Raw genomic sequence first — 14,899 nt, forward strand, 5'->3', positions numbered from 1 at the left:
TCAAACCTCAGAATGTTTGTAAACTCCTGTGCTTCAATCCCAGACTCAGTATTTACAGGCTTACAAACCCAGGAAAGTAACTTATCCATAAAGTTTAAGTGTCTCCCTCTGTAGAATTCTAATTATCATACTAATTGTACAGTAGAGTTAAATTAGATGGTATGTGTGAGCATTGTTTTGTCATCAAACGATGAAATGCTTTCCAAAAATATTAGAGACTATGCTGATATTGCTGATGTGCACAAGAGTGAGGTCTTTAATAGACATAGCCAAAGTTTGCATGGCAATAGGGATCCATCTGTGAGTAAGATAAGTATTCTGAAAGAATACTACTGTGCTTAGTTGAAGAAGAGCTGTCATCTAATCTCCTTTCCCGTAGGCATTTCTGTAAGATAAGCAATATGGGTAGTAAGGCTGGAAAAGCAGCCCCACTGTTTCTTACTATAGTGAGATTACTTATATCCAGAAAATAGACTCAGTCTTGGAAAGCAGAAACATAATTTTGCCTGAACACCAAGAAAAATTTTTCTTTTTTAAAAGTTCAGTAAATTTGTGTATAAGCTCAAACATTTATTTTGAAAGGCATAATTTTAAATATCTGCCTTCAGAAACTGAAGTTCAATGAACCAGCTTTTTCACTGTTAGCAACCAGACATGGTAAACTATGTTATATAAGGCAGATATGAAACTAAAAGAAAAGGAATTAAAATTTAATGGTCTCAGGTAAAAATTAGTTTAATGTTTCATGTCTACTTTAGAGCTGACTTTCTGATGGAAAAGGAATCATCAAAACGGCTTGCTTAATTTTTCTTCTTCTGGAAATTACTAAGACGGTTATTGCTACTATTTGATGATGTGACATTTATGGGTGTGAAAAATGACCAAACTACATATATATATATAAAATTATATATTTATGTACATATATATAATTATATATTTGTGTATATATATATGTGTGTGTGTGTATATATATAATGTGTATATTATAATATATATAAGTAGTTTACATATATGTATATATAAAACTATGTAGGTATGTATATATTAGTTTTGGATTTGAAAGTATTTGCTGCATCAAATAACACTTTTATTTTAAAGCTGAGATTTTGAAGTTTAGGAAAAGATTTGGTAAAATTTTCACAGACATCTAAAAGTCTTTTAAAAGAGAAAGAATTGAGATCTTTATCCTTCTACCTTTTGAGGCTGAATTTTTCATAATCAGGATATTTGCAGTGATAAACCAAGTTAATAGTCAGCACCTAGTTGGATATTGAAAGGTTTTGTTCTATGACTACCATGCAATGGAGAAAGAAAACTTTTGATCTAACACAGAACTTCATATAGAATAGCCACAGCTGATTATGATGTTAATGCTCTTCATGTAGGTGCATAACTAGGGATGGAGTACACAGAGACAAATAACCAGCATACTTTAATTATCATGCTTAACTTTGCTTAAAATGTGCATTCTTCCATAGGAGTGCCTATGTTTAATTTGCTCAAAGACACCGAATAGAATAGCAAAGGTCCTGATCATGAATCTGTTTTGGAATTAAGACTGTGGGTGAGTGTGAAATTAAGAGCTCTAGGTTATACAGTCTTATGGAGAAACCAGTCTTTATAGCAATTGAGTAGTCAAGATTTCTTTTCTTCTCACCCACCCCGACTCTCATCCAACACTACATGCACTGAGAAAATCTTTCAGATTTGGAGAGGCTTCATCACATCAGCTGACAAATATGCCATACTCTGTTTTCCATAGATATTTTAAGTAGATATTCTCTGGTTCTTTCTTTGAGGCTTGTTCTGAGATGTCTTGATATTGTTGAGTTTCTTCAAACTTTTTGCTGCTTGACTACTGGTTTTTGTTAGATAATTAGAACAACATCTCTGAAACCAGTTATATATTAGTGTATTAGTCCATTCTTATGGTAGCATGATACAGAAGTGAAGGTAAAGTGGAAAAATCCCCGTACAGAACCATCAGATCTCATGAGAACTCACTATCATGAGAACAGCATTGGGGGACTGACCCCATGATTTACCCACCTTCCACAAATTCCCTCCCCCAACCATGGGGATTACATTATAAGATGAGATTTCGGTTGGAACATAGAGCCAGACCATATTATCCCACCTCTGGCCCCTCCTATATATCATCTTTTTCACATTTTAAAGCACAATTATGCCTTGCCAATAGTTCCCCCAAGGTCTTCATTCATTTCAGAATTAACCCAAAAGTTCAAGTCCAAATTCTTATCTGAGATAAGGCAAGTGCCTCCTGAGTATGAGCCAGTAAAATCAAAAGCAAGTTAGTTTCTTCCTAGATACAATAGAGTACAGGCATTGTACAAATACACCTGTTCCACATGAGAGAAATTGGCCAAACAAAGGAATACCGGCTCCATGCAAGTCCAAAATCAATAGGTCAGTCATTAAACCTTAAAGTTTCAGATAATCTCTTTGGACTCTACGTCTCACATCTAGGTCACCCTGTGGGAAGAGGTGAACAGTTCTACCCTTGTGGCTTTGCAGGGTACAGCTCCCCCATTCAGCTGCTTTCATAGGCTGGTGTTGAGTGTCTATGATTTTTTCCAGGTGCACAGTGCAAGCTGTCAATGAATCTGCCATTCTAGGGTCTGCAGGACAGTCACTCACTTCTCATAGCTCCAGTAGGCAATGTCCCTGTGGGGACTCTGTTTGGTGGTTCCAACACCACATTGCCCTTCTGTACTTCCCTAGTAGAGGTTCTCAATGAGAGCCCTTCTCTTGCAGCAAAATTCTGCCTGGAATTCCAGGCATTGCCATATATCCTCTGAAATCTAAGCCGAGGATCGCTAACTTTAATTCTTGACTTCTGTGTACCTGCTGGCCCAATACCATGTGTAAACTGCCAAGACTTGGAACTGCACCTTAAAGCAATGGCCTGAGCTATATGTTGGTCCCTTTTAGTCACTGCAGAAGCTGAAACATCAGGGACACAGGGCACCATGTCCTGAGGCTGCATAGAGTAGGGTTGGAGGCTAAGCCTCACCCAGAAAACCATTTTTTCCTTCTAACCTTCCAGGCCTGTGATGAAAAGGACTGCAGTGAAGTTCTCTGACATGCCCTGGAGATATTTAACCCATTGTCTTGGTGATTAATACTTTTCTCCTTGTTACTCAAGCAAATTTCTGCAGCAGGCTTGAATTTCTCCCCCAGAAAATTGGTTTTTCTTTTCTATTACATAGTCAGGCTGCAAATTTTCAAGCTTTTATGCTCTGCTTCCTCTTGAATGCTTTGCTGCTTAGAAATTTTTTTCCATGATACCCTAAATTATCTCTCTCTAGTTCAAAGTTCCACAAATTTCTAGGTCAGAGGCAAAATTTGAGTCACTTTGGTAAAGCATAGCAACAGTGACCTTTATTCCAGTTCCCAACAAGTTCCCCCCATCTCCATCTGAGACCACCTCAATCTCAACTTCATTGTCTGCATCACTATCAGCATTTTGGTCAAAGCCATTCAACAAGTCTCTAGAAAGTTCCAAACTTTCCACATCTTCCTGTCTTCTAAACTCTCCACATCTTTCGGAAGTTCCAAACTTTCCCACATTTTCCTATCTTCTTCTGAACCCTTCGAATTGCTTCAACTGCTGCCTGTTGCCCAGTTCCAAATATGATTCCACATTATTGGGTATCTTTATAGCAGCACCCCACTCTTTGCAGTACCAATTTACTATATTAGTTGATTCTCACACTGCTATGAAGAAATACCTGAAACTGAGTAATTTATAAAGAAAAGCAGTTTAATTGACTCATGGTTCTGCATGTGTGGGGAGGCCTAAGAAAACTTACAATCATGGTAGAAGGGGAAGCAAACATGGCCTTCACATGGTGGCAGAAGCAAAGCAGGGAACCATTAGAGTTCATGAAAACTCACTATCGTAGGAATAGCATGAGGGATCCACCCCATGATGTAATCAACTCCCAGGAGGACCCTCCTCCAACACATGGGGATTACAATTGGATTACAATTTGAATGATATCTGGGTTTGGAGCACAGAGCCAGACCATATCAACAGGTAACAATTGTACATGGTGAAAACTGTGGTATTCTCTGGACTCAAATTACTGTTTCTGAATTTTTACTCCCAAGAAAATGGGATAACCATAATTGTGTCTTATAGTTAACCACCTTGTGGAAAGGCTTTAAGCCAAGGAGAGTGAATCTAGGTGAAAATGAAATGCATAGATGGAGTAGTTCAGAATATGATAAATATTAAATTAACTATTTTAAAGTAAGTCCTTGTTTTTATTGTATATTGATGAAATGCATCACACATATTGCACTAAGTAAGCATGTTATCTGGGAATCTTGTAGGCCTAAGCATTACCTTTATTTTCTGTGAGATAATATTTGCTGTTTCATTCTTAGAGAAAAATAATTCTATGTTTAGGGAGCAATTTTTGATACAATCCAAATGCTCTCAAATGCCCTTTGCAGAGCCAAACTTTCTTACAACGGCATCTAACACTAAGGTTTTGGCATGTGTAATGTACTGCCTGACCCAATGTCAAAGGAATGTATTCTGCCATTTGCAGTTTCCTGCTATTCAATTCCACATAGAACAGCTCAAGAGGAAAGAGGGCACATTATAAGAATTCATTACTCCATTATTCCATTCTCACACTGCTATGAAGAAATGCCTGAGACTAGGTAATTTCTATGAAGAAATGAGGGCAATCTCTATCCAAAGCTAGTAAGGAACTGAGCTCAAGAGGGCCAATAAAATCGAAGATTCCTTACTTCTTGAATACAGTTAGTACCTGTAAAATTCTACCTCTTTTTCCTTAGCAAATTATATGATGACTGCTAATTAAATTATATCACTTTTGAGAGAAATATTTGATTTGACCTTCACTCTTATTTGCTGCTTAATGTGTATAAGTACAGTTAAACAGTTAAGCCTATGGATTTAAATTGCCAGTTATTACTTAGGTGATATGGAACAAGGTAAATATTCAAATGAGGTTTTAGATTTCTAATCTATAAAACATGTATATAGTAGGCAATTTGTGAGATAATACCCACCTTCACTGTTCATGGTCTTTTCTGGAACTTGACCTTTTCACTTGCTTCTAGCAAACAGAATACAACAAATGTAATGTGATGTCACTTCTGAGTTTAGACACTAAATGACTGATTTTTTTTCTTGCCAGCACATTTTCTCCTTTTTGCTTACCTGCTTTAAATAAATTAACCATTATATTGAGGATATTTATGAAGAAATGAGGGCAGTTTCCATCTAATATCTAATGAGGAACTGAGGCTACTGGTTCAACAGCCCATGAAACATTGAATCTAGCACAAAATCACATAACTGAACTGAAAAGCCAATTTTTGCTTTAGTAGAGCCTTCAGTTGACCACAGGTCCTGCGGATACCTTGAATGCAGTCTGTGAAAAACCCCAAATCAAAGAACTTAGCTTGGCCTTGTTCAGATTCCTAAACCACAAAAGCTGTAATAAATACGTATTGTGTTAGGCCACTATTAGTTCACACAGTTTGCTATAGAGCAAAAGAGAGTCAATATAATGAATAATACTGGTACCTACCTCAAAACATTTGTTGTAGGAACTAAATGGTGTAATATAAAGAATGTTGACTATTCTTATTTTTCTTCTTATTTTAATTCAATTAGTATTGAGACTTGATAAATGGATATGAGTGACATGGTTTTAGTCAGTATTTATCATAAGCTCATATCAAAGCATTTTTGAATTACTATTAATATTATTATCTTAGCATATATGTTTTCTGTTGATAGAATACATTTTGGAGTCATGAATTTTTTTTTTTAGACGGAGTCTTGCTCTGTCGCCAGGCTGGGGTGCAGTGGCATAATCTCGGCTCACTGCAACCTCTGCCTCCCAGGTTCAAGTGATTCTCCTGCTTCAGCCTCCCAAGTAGCTGGGACTACAGGTACATGCAACCATGCCCAGCTAATTTATTTTTATTTTTTATTTTATTTTTTGGTAGATACAGGGTTTTATCATGTTGGTCAGGATGGTCTCAATCTCTTGACCTCGTGATTCTCCTGCCTCGTTCTCCCAAAGTGCTGGAATTACAAGCATGAGCCACCGTGCCTAGTAAGAGTCATGAATTCTTATAATGTGTCAGTTGTCACCTGATTTAGGCTGTGACTTCTGGCAGAAATTCCTCTTTACAAAGAATTCCATGAGAGAGACGTACAAATTTTTTAGAATTTAATGTAGACATATATAAATCAACTTAGCTGATCTTGTTATTAAAACCAATCCCTAGAAGTTGTAGCAGTGGAAATCAATCATATTTCCTCCAATGCAGAATAATTCTTTTAAAATTTACTTCAAAGCAATACAATTAAGAGTTAGTAATAAAAACTAATTCAAAGAACGGTATTGTCAGGTTATTTTTAAAATACTTAAATCTTTTTTCTTTTCATAAGCATAACAGATTAAAGTGGGAACCACATTCTGGCCACTGTAGCAATGAGATTACTGGCTACTCTAATTAACATTATATTTTTGCAAGACTGTTAAGTACTTAAGCATATCTTCATATCTAAAACCTTGAAATGAGTACTACTGTTAAATCCATTGTCCAACCAGGTAAGTAAAACTTTAAGAAACTTCTTCGATGAAGAGATTAGAAAGAATTGTCCTTGGAGAAATAATGAAGAAACATTTATTTTTACAAGGAAAGCATAAATTATACTTAAGATATAATTTAAGGGACCTTCTTTGAGACAGCTTATTTAAAAAGAAGAATTGAGGTAATGCCATCAGTATTCAATGTTACTAGCTAGTAAGTGGCATCATTTAGCCAGGTACTCTGCTTTTGAAGCTTGTACTCCAAAATGTTATGCCATATACTACTAGTAATGGTAGTAGCCATACTTATATTAATAAAGTGATTAATATTTGACAGATAATTGGTAAATGTTTGACATTTATATAGTAGTTAATACCATTCAACAAGTATATCATGAAGGTACTGATATTAACACTGTATTGATTGGGTCAGGCACAGAGAAATAAAATCAGCGTAAAGTGGTTAACAGGAAAGTGCTAATTTTGCTGACTCTTTAAACTTTCTATAACAGAAGTCTCATGCTTCATGAATTTAATGACCTTGTCCACACAGTCATTTTCAGAGTTGTGCGAGGTATAATACATGTCAGAGACACATAGAAACAACGTTTAGAGAATTTTATTTGTTTGTTTGTTTCTTTGCCTAGCAAAGATTACCAGACATAATAGAAGAATCACAATTTTTCAGTATGGCCATGTGGCATCTTCTTACATTTTATCACATATTCATTCGCTGAGTGGGCTTTGATGCTTACCTACTTGAGAAAACGGGGCTACAGGTGAAGCCAGAAGTAAAGTTTACCTTTGCAAAACACACACTTTAATTTTGGTGATTATCCATGTGGTTAGTTAAAGAGATGATGACAATATCTCTAAGATGAGCAAGTTCCCCAATTTGTGAGATAAATCTGAAGTCCTTATGTTGACTTAGGCTTTTTTAATCAGCAATGTCTGCCCATTTGTCCAAATGGAAAGATATATTTTACCTCAATCTAAGAGGGTTTGAAAGATCTATGAGACCCTATCATTTATAAGAAAGCCCTTTTAATTTCAGTCATTCTTCAGAAGTGGTTTTCAGATCTTTCTCATTATTGGAAATATTTCTAGGGATGTGTTAAACAGGGCTTTAATTTGGAAACATTCTCAATAGGAGGTCGCTTGTTTATTTTGGTATTTTCTCTAGCTACTCTCAGTGCACTGTTAATATGGCTTACATGAATTAAATCTTGATGTATGGATCTGAAACTTCATCTCTAGCCTCCTGTTCATTAGTAAGTTCTCACATTTCAAAAACTGTTCTAGCTTTCTCATCTAGCAATTCATTTTGAATGATGATAAACACGCTCATCATTATCTTTCAACTGCATTGTTTGTATGATATTCTCATGATTCTGCTCGCCTCTATTTTAGCTTTATGATAGCCATTCTGTACATGGGTCAAAATGCCCTTCTCAAGATTAAAAGCTAATGTTTTTATTTCACTCCTTTCTCAATTGCTTTCCATTGTCTTTAAGAAAACAAAAAAAATTCCTCGTACTTAGCCTGGTGTGGAGGACTCTGGCCAACATTAGTTTCCTCAGCAGAATCTCTTGCTACCTCCTTCTTTACATGCACTTAACCAACAAAATGCAGACAATTTAACTATGCTCCAGTACTGGTAATCCTGCAAACACCCTTTCTTTTCCTCTGGTCCTGTGCACCATGTTTTCTGTTTTACTTTCTTGAACAATTTTCTTCATTATCTAATAAATGACTTCACATTTTTAGGTAAATTTGTCCTGATTCTTGCCCATGTTCTAAAGGTTTGGGTGAGGATAGGGAACCCAGAATTTCATTTTGGCTATGCCATTTACTAGATATAAGACCTTTGGTGTGTTGTTATCCCCAATGGACTTTAATTTTCACCATACAATTAAATATATATAATAATTATTCATTCCCAATTCATGGGTTTGTTGAGAGGATAAAATTGAGGGACTTTGTTAGAGGAACTTCCCAGATCATTTAGGGGCTTTGTTTCCTGCACAGGAATTTTCCTGCCTCTGATCTGTTAGGGCTTTGTTTTCAGTGCAGGAATTTTCCTCGCAGGAATTTTCCGCCCTCTGGCTGGCTAGGGGCTATGTTTCCAGTTTTCCTGCCTCTGGCTCTTAGGGGCTTTGTTCAAGGGCAGGGGCTTTTCCCCGCCTCTGATACCTGGAGGCAGAGGCTCAGTGACTCGGTTTTAAAACAATAACCAATCCAGTAAAGGATTCAAAGATCAAATCCAGAGAAAGTTTGAAAAAAAAAAAAAAAAAAAACAACCTCTCATTGGACGATCACAAGAATGAGGTGGGAAAAACTCAGAGGTAAAACTCCAGCCACCTAAGCCTGCAGCGGCAACCCCTCCAGGTCCCCTTCCTCCGTGTGGAAACTGTCTTGCACTCTGCCTAATAAACTGCACTACCACACACTCTTTGGGTCCATGAGTCCTATTTGAGCTGTAACACTCACTGTGACACTGAGGCCTTCTTCTCTATTCATCTGGGTCGGAGAGGCCAAGAGCCTAAATTTCAGAGAATCAGTTGCAGCTAATTCAGTTATAAAATGAGATGCAAAAATAATGTTACTCGAATTTCAAAGTGCTTACAATTTAGAGGCCTTTCAAAGATGACCATTGCTATGTAAATTCATTGGAATGCCTTCCCTCCTAACTTCTACTTCTTTCTCTGCTTTATGTGTTTGGAATGAGGTTTTAATAAAGCAGGATACAGAGCAGTACTTGGCTAACCCTGCAGAAATGACTGTAGTGTAGAGCTTCATTACATCAAATGTGTTTACATTTTTGAAATGATTTGTCAGTGGGGACTTTTTACAAAACAAATCTTGGAGATGTAATATTGGAAATTTTAATAAGGTCTGAATATTTTCCTGTGCCTATGGTGACTTTCAATAAGGTTTCTTCTTATGTGAAATAAATGGTATGCAAGCTATGAGTAGTAAGTTATAATAGAAAGGAATAATTTTTATTCTTCCCTTAAAACCACAACACGGATAAATATGGACTATCAGAGAATCTTAATTTATTTTCTTGTATTTTCTTCTTGCTATAAACATTCTTTAGTATATATTCTTAACCCGATGTTAATAAGAAAAATTTTAAATGGAAATCTACAAATGGATTAAATATACCTAAACAATTTACGAAGAAATTGATCTTTAAAGAAATAAACATTATGGACCTAAATTTGTTGATAAAAAAGTCAACTCTCAAAGTGAGCCCTACAGCATTGTAACTGATAAATAGCAAAGAGAAGGTCTAAGAACTATAACATCAAATGATTTTATCCAACATTGCCAAATAACTTAAAGAGAAAAGAGCAATCTAAAATCCCTCTATTCTTATTTGAAAGTACATATTACAAATCAAAGATTTCCTGATTACACACTAACAAATATGTACAGGTGGAGAGAAGTGTTTCTAAAGTTAGACCGCAATAGTATTTTTTATATTAGAAAGTGGAAGCAAATCATGGCAAAATGTCAAAATCACGCTACAAAAGCTAAGTGATAAAGTATCTGTGATTTATTTATCTCTAAATTATACCTATTCTTGAAATATAAAGAAAAAAATCACTTCAAACTTTTCAGTATAGAACCATACCATCACAATTTGGAGGTGGATGATAAAATCACCTAAAAATATTATTGCAATTTAATAGCAGAGTAAATTAATAAAGATATTCCTATGTGAGTAATTAAAATACCTGCATTTAATTAAACAATGCATTATCTAGAAACATACTAAAATAATAATTTTAGATAAGATAATAATCTACATCATATACCTAGAGTTTAACTTAAGTGACCTTTTCTCAACCCTCTTTTTAAAAATCATAATGTTGAAATAACTAGTACTATGATATTCAAGAATGAATTGACAATTCCTCTATTGATTGATTACAAGTTAACAAGCACATATTCTCAATCATTTCTTATATTTAGGAACAAATCCCTAAAATATTTTCAGGGCCAGAGATACATCTTCCAATGGCACAAGTGTTTTCTTATAACTCATCAAATATTATTAATTTATTTTTTAAATTAGTACACTATTTTATAGTTCCAGCAGCACACATTAAGTGAATGTTACTTATGTAGGGTCAAAAATGGTGATGCCTGATGGTGCTCTGTAGCCATTAGAGTCAGACAGATTTTTGGCCATCCTGACCTTATTACATATTAATTCTGTTGTCTTAAACTAAATAGCTAGCTGTTAATAATATGCATGGCACAGAGTGATTCTATAAAGGATGTAAATCATTTGCATTCAAGATTCCCTGAATAACAGCATGCTTGTTTGTTATCACCCAAAATTATGGTTTGAGTATGTATTAGATTGATTTATTACATGCAAGAAAGTCTTTAGTCAATCACCTTTTAATGGTCTTTTAAATATCTTAAATTACCAGTATTTTCTTTTACTAATTTGCAAAAATTCCTTCTATGATCAATATTTTAAATTTCTGTTGTTATTCTTAACAAATAGTTAACCTTTCTGCTTTTTAGTTATATTTTATTGCTTTCAGATTTATAGGTAGAACTCTACCTTGGTAACTGTGGTGGATTCATTTCAGGATAACCTGTGGATACCCAAAAATCCATGGATACTCAAGTCCTCAATATAAAATGGCATAGATATTGTATATAACCTATGTACAGCCTCCCATATACTTAGATTGCCAATGATATTTAATACAATGTAAATATAATGTAAATATTTGTTATGCTTTATTGTTTAAAGCATAACAAGCAAAACATTGCTAAACATGTTCAGTACAGATGAAATTATCCACTTCTTTTCCCCCAAATATTTTTAATCTATAGTTTGTTGAAATAAAGTATGTGGAACCTCGGGATAAAGAGAGTTGACTATATTTGCTTCAGGAGACCTAGTATTCTTTTTGCACTTTTAAAGTTATTCTCTGATTATTTTTATGCTTTCTTGAACCATCTTGGATTTATTATAGCTTATGGGGTGAATATGATTCTAATTTTATTTCTTATTTTTTACTTCTTAAATTTATGATTAATTAATCTCAAGCAGTTATGGATTATTTTTCTCTTCCTCAACTTTTCCTTATTTTATCACCTAAGAATGATAAATATAATTATAAAGAACAAATTTCAAGCACCTATTAAAGATAATCATTCAAAATATTCTTTGTTATTCTCTCTGGATTTGTTTATTCATTCTTTTTTCTTCAGATAAATATATAGGAATTGTAGTAAACCATAATATGCACTTAGAATTTTTCACCATGCTTAAAGCTTTGGAAAAATAAAAACAGCTTAGTTGTCTTATGGTATTCCAACAGCAGAGAAATGATATACTTGTCCCTTCTTTTTCATGAAAATCATCCCTCACAATAGGAAGAAAAAATAGTATTGTTGCAAACTCTATCTACATATGTCATCATAAACTCAAGCAAGAAATCCAAAGCTCAAATAGAAGATCTCAGAGACAATGGAAAGAGATGAGAGAAAATACACAATCAATAAAGAGGGAAAAGTCATTGGCAATTCAGAAATTAATAATATGTTGGAAACAGCAAAAGGAAGAATATATAACATTCTAGTACACTGAATGGGATTTGTCAACATACTAGCATGGCTTATTTGCAATAGAAGAAAATTAACAAATATGTAAAAACGATTGGAGACAATGTTAGCTCTGTGATGTCCTTCTATAGTGTCACAATGGTAATGTATCCACTTAAATTTACAAAATCTTCTGAGGTTAGTCTTGTAATCAACCTATTCATCCAAATTAATGTATATAGCCAATTTTATTATTTATGTCATTTATTTAATTATTTGAAAGGAAAAGCCTGCAGGTATTATATGGGTCACAAATTTCTCAGCACTAAATTATTAGTGGCCAAAGATCAGCTTCCAATCACACTGGTATTTCAGAAAAATTTAATTATTTGCTACACTTATGAGGCTTTTTATATGTTTTACAATTATAAAATATTTAATACCAGTTTCTTTAAACTTTCAACTATTCAGTAAAAATAATTACTAAGTTCCACTTTCCCTACTGATCCTACTAATATTTCCTGTCTACGTATATTTTAGATATTGGAATCAGAACAAAAGATGTTGAGAGTGCAGCCATGAGGAAGAAAAAAAGATAAATTGAAAATTAAAATATATAACTTAAGAGAGACAATGAAAATAGAAGCTTGGAAACTACAGTAGAAAGTACTCATAGTATTGACGGGAAACTGATACAGCGTGACCAATCTTGAAGCATGGCATTGTCAAGTTACTGCATATAAAAATAACTTCAACAATTATAAACACTCTACTATGAATTTTTAAACCTATAAAGTAGATAAACTTAATGTTGATAGCATAATTTCTACAGCATTATTGTATTTTGCTATGACTGTTGTCCCAAGAACAGGGCTAGTCAAATATTAGAAATGCTATAAAATATTTGTTCAATGAGAGAAGGAGGGAAGGAAAGAAGGAAGGCAGGCAGGTAGGAAGGCAGCCTACAAAACATTGATCAATATCCACTGGGTTTTTAATAAAATAAAAATGGACTCATAAAATTTGTATGGATGCTACTACTGAATTTTAAAGAATAAATGCCTATTTCTGAATGTGTAATAACTCAGGGAATAGAGTTCCCATGACATTGTTTTAAGAAAAACATTACAGAATCCATTTTAGTCAACCAAGTGATCAGTGACAAACCTAAAACATGAATGTTTGCAGAAAATACTGAATTATTTAAATAAAGAATTACAAGTTAAAATCATTCATTTATATGGTTATAGAAGCATTTGGTATTATAGGAGGCACACATAAGAGAATTAGAATCATTAAAACTTGAGAAAACAATAAAATAATATTTGAAAATAATGTAGATAAGAAATTTGGGATTAAGAGGAAGTAAAAATGTGAAGAATAATGTAAATAGATAAATTTTCCCATCTTTAATAGTCCTATAAATGAGGAATTTTGAATGTTATTTAAATATAATAATTTTAATTATTAATTATGAAGGTCTAAAATATTTAAAATATAAATAAAAATAAAAAATAAAGAAAAATTTATGTCATATTTCAAAAATAAAATTAAAAAAGCATAATGTGCTCTGGAGTGCTTAGGGTGTTGTTCTATTGTTGTTGTTGTTAAAAGCAGGCTCTTGTCGTGTGTTGCCTGGGCTAGAGTGCAGTGGTGTGAGCATCGTTCCCCGCAGGCTAGACTCCTGGGCTCAAGTGATCTTCTCACCTCAGGCTCCTAAGCACTTGAGGCGACAGGTGTGAGTCACCACATCTGGTTAATATTTAATATTAAGTGACAGATTTGATGTCTTATTTGTTAACATTAGCTTGTATTCTTTTATTTTAAAAATATGTCATAAAATGAGGTGAAGGCTGCCACAATGTCCACAGCGTGGCCATTTCCTCAGTGAGGATGAAGTCATAGTGAAAACTAACATTCAAACAATGCAGAAAAGAGACTAACCATGAGAGATGGGCAGAAGACACACAATACAACGAAGATCACTCACACCTTGAGAAAAAATAGCTAAATATTGCATTTCTAAATATAAAAACAAAGTATACTTTAAATAATGTGAGAAGCAAAAATTGAATTAGATAATTTTAAAAATGTATAAGAAATCATTAAAAACAGTAGTCATTGATGAAAATATTTAAATTGAATTTAATAGAGAAGAAAACAGTATCTTTGAAATTGAAACTCTTGGAGAGGAAATAGTGAACTGGAAGATCATAGGAAGTAAATAAGAAAAATCCTGCACATATGGATAAAGAAATGTAAAAGAAATTAAAGTTTAAGAAGAAGTAAGTTTAAGAAATATAGAACGCTGAATGAGAATAATCGAATTCCATATGATAGTGAAAAATCCTGAAGAGAAAAAACACTAGAGAGATAATAGTAAAACATGGGAGGGCTGAGAAATTTCCAGAATTCATGAAAGATGTGATGCAGCAGGTTAAAAATGGTATACTTAAGTTTGAGCATAAATAGCAAAAATGCATTCACAGCTATACATCATATTGAAACTGTAGAAGAAAAATGAAATTATAGGAGTATAGGGAAAGAAAATTACAAAACCAAACAGAAAGAAAAAAACATGACCCAAATAAACCAAGTGAGGTGCAACTGAAGCATCATGCTGACAGCAAACTCTTCATCAGCACCTATAGACAAAATGAAGCAATAATATTGTTCAATTGCTGAGATAAAATATTTGTAAACCCTAG

This window comes from Callithrix jacchus, chromosome 14 (genome assembly GCF_049354715.1).
Source record: "Callithrix jacchus isolate 240 chromosome 14, calJac240_pri, whole genome shotgun sequence".
Classification (NCBI taxonomy): domain Eukaryota; kingdom Metazoa; phylum Chordata; class Mammalia; order Primates; family Cebidae; genus Callithrix; species Callithrix jacchus.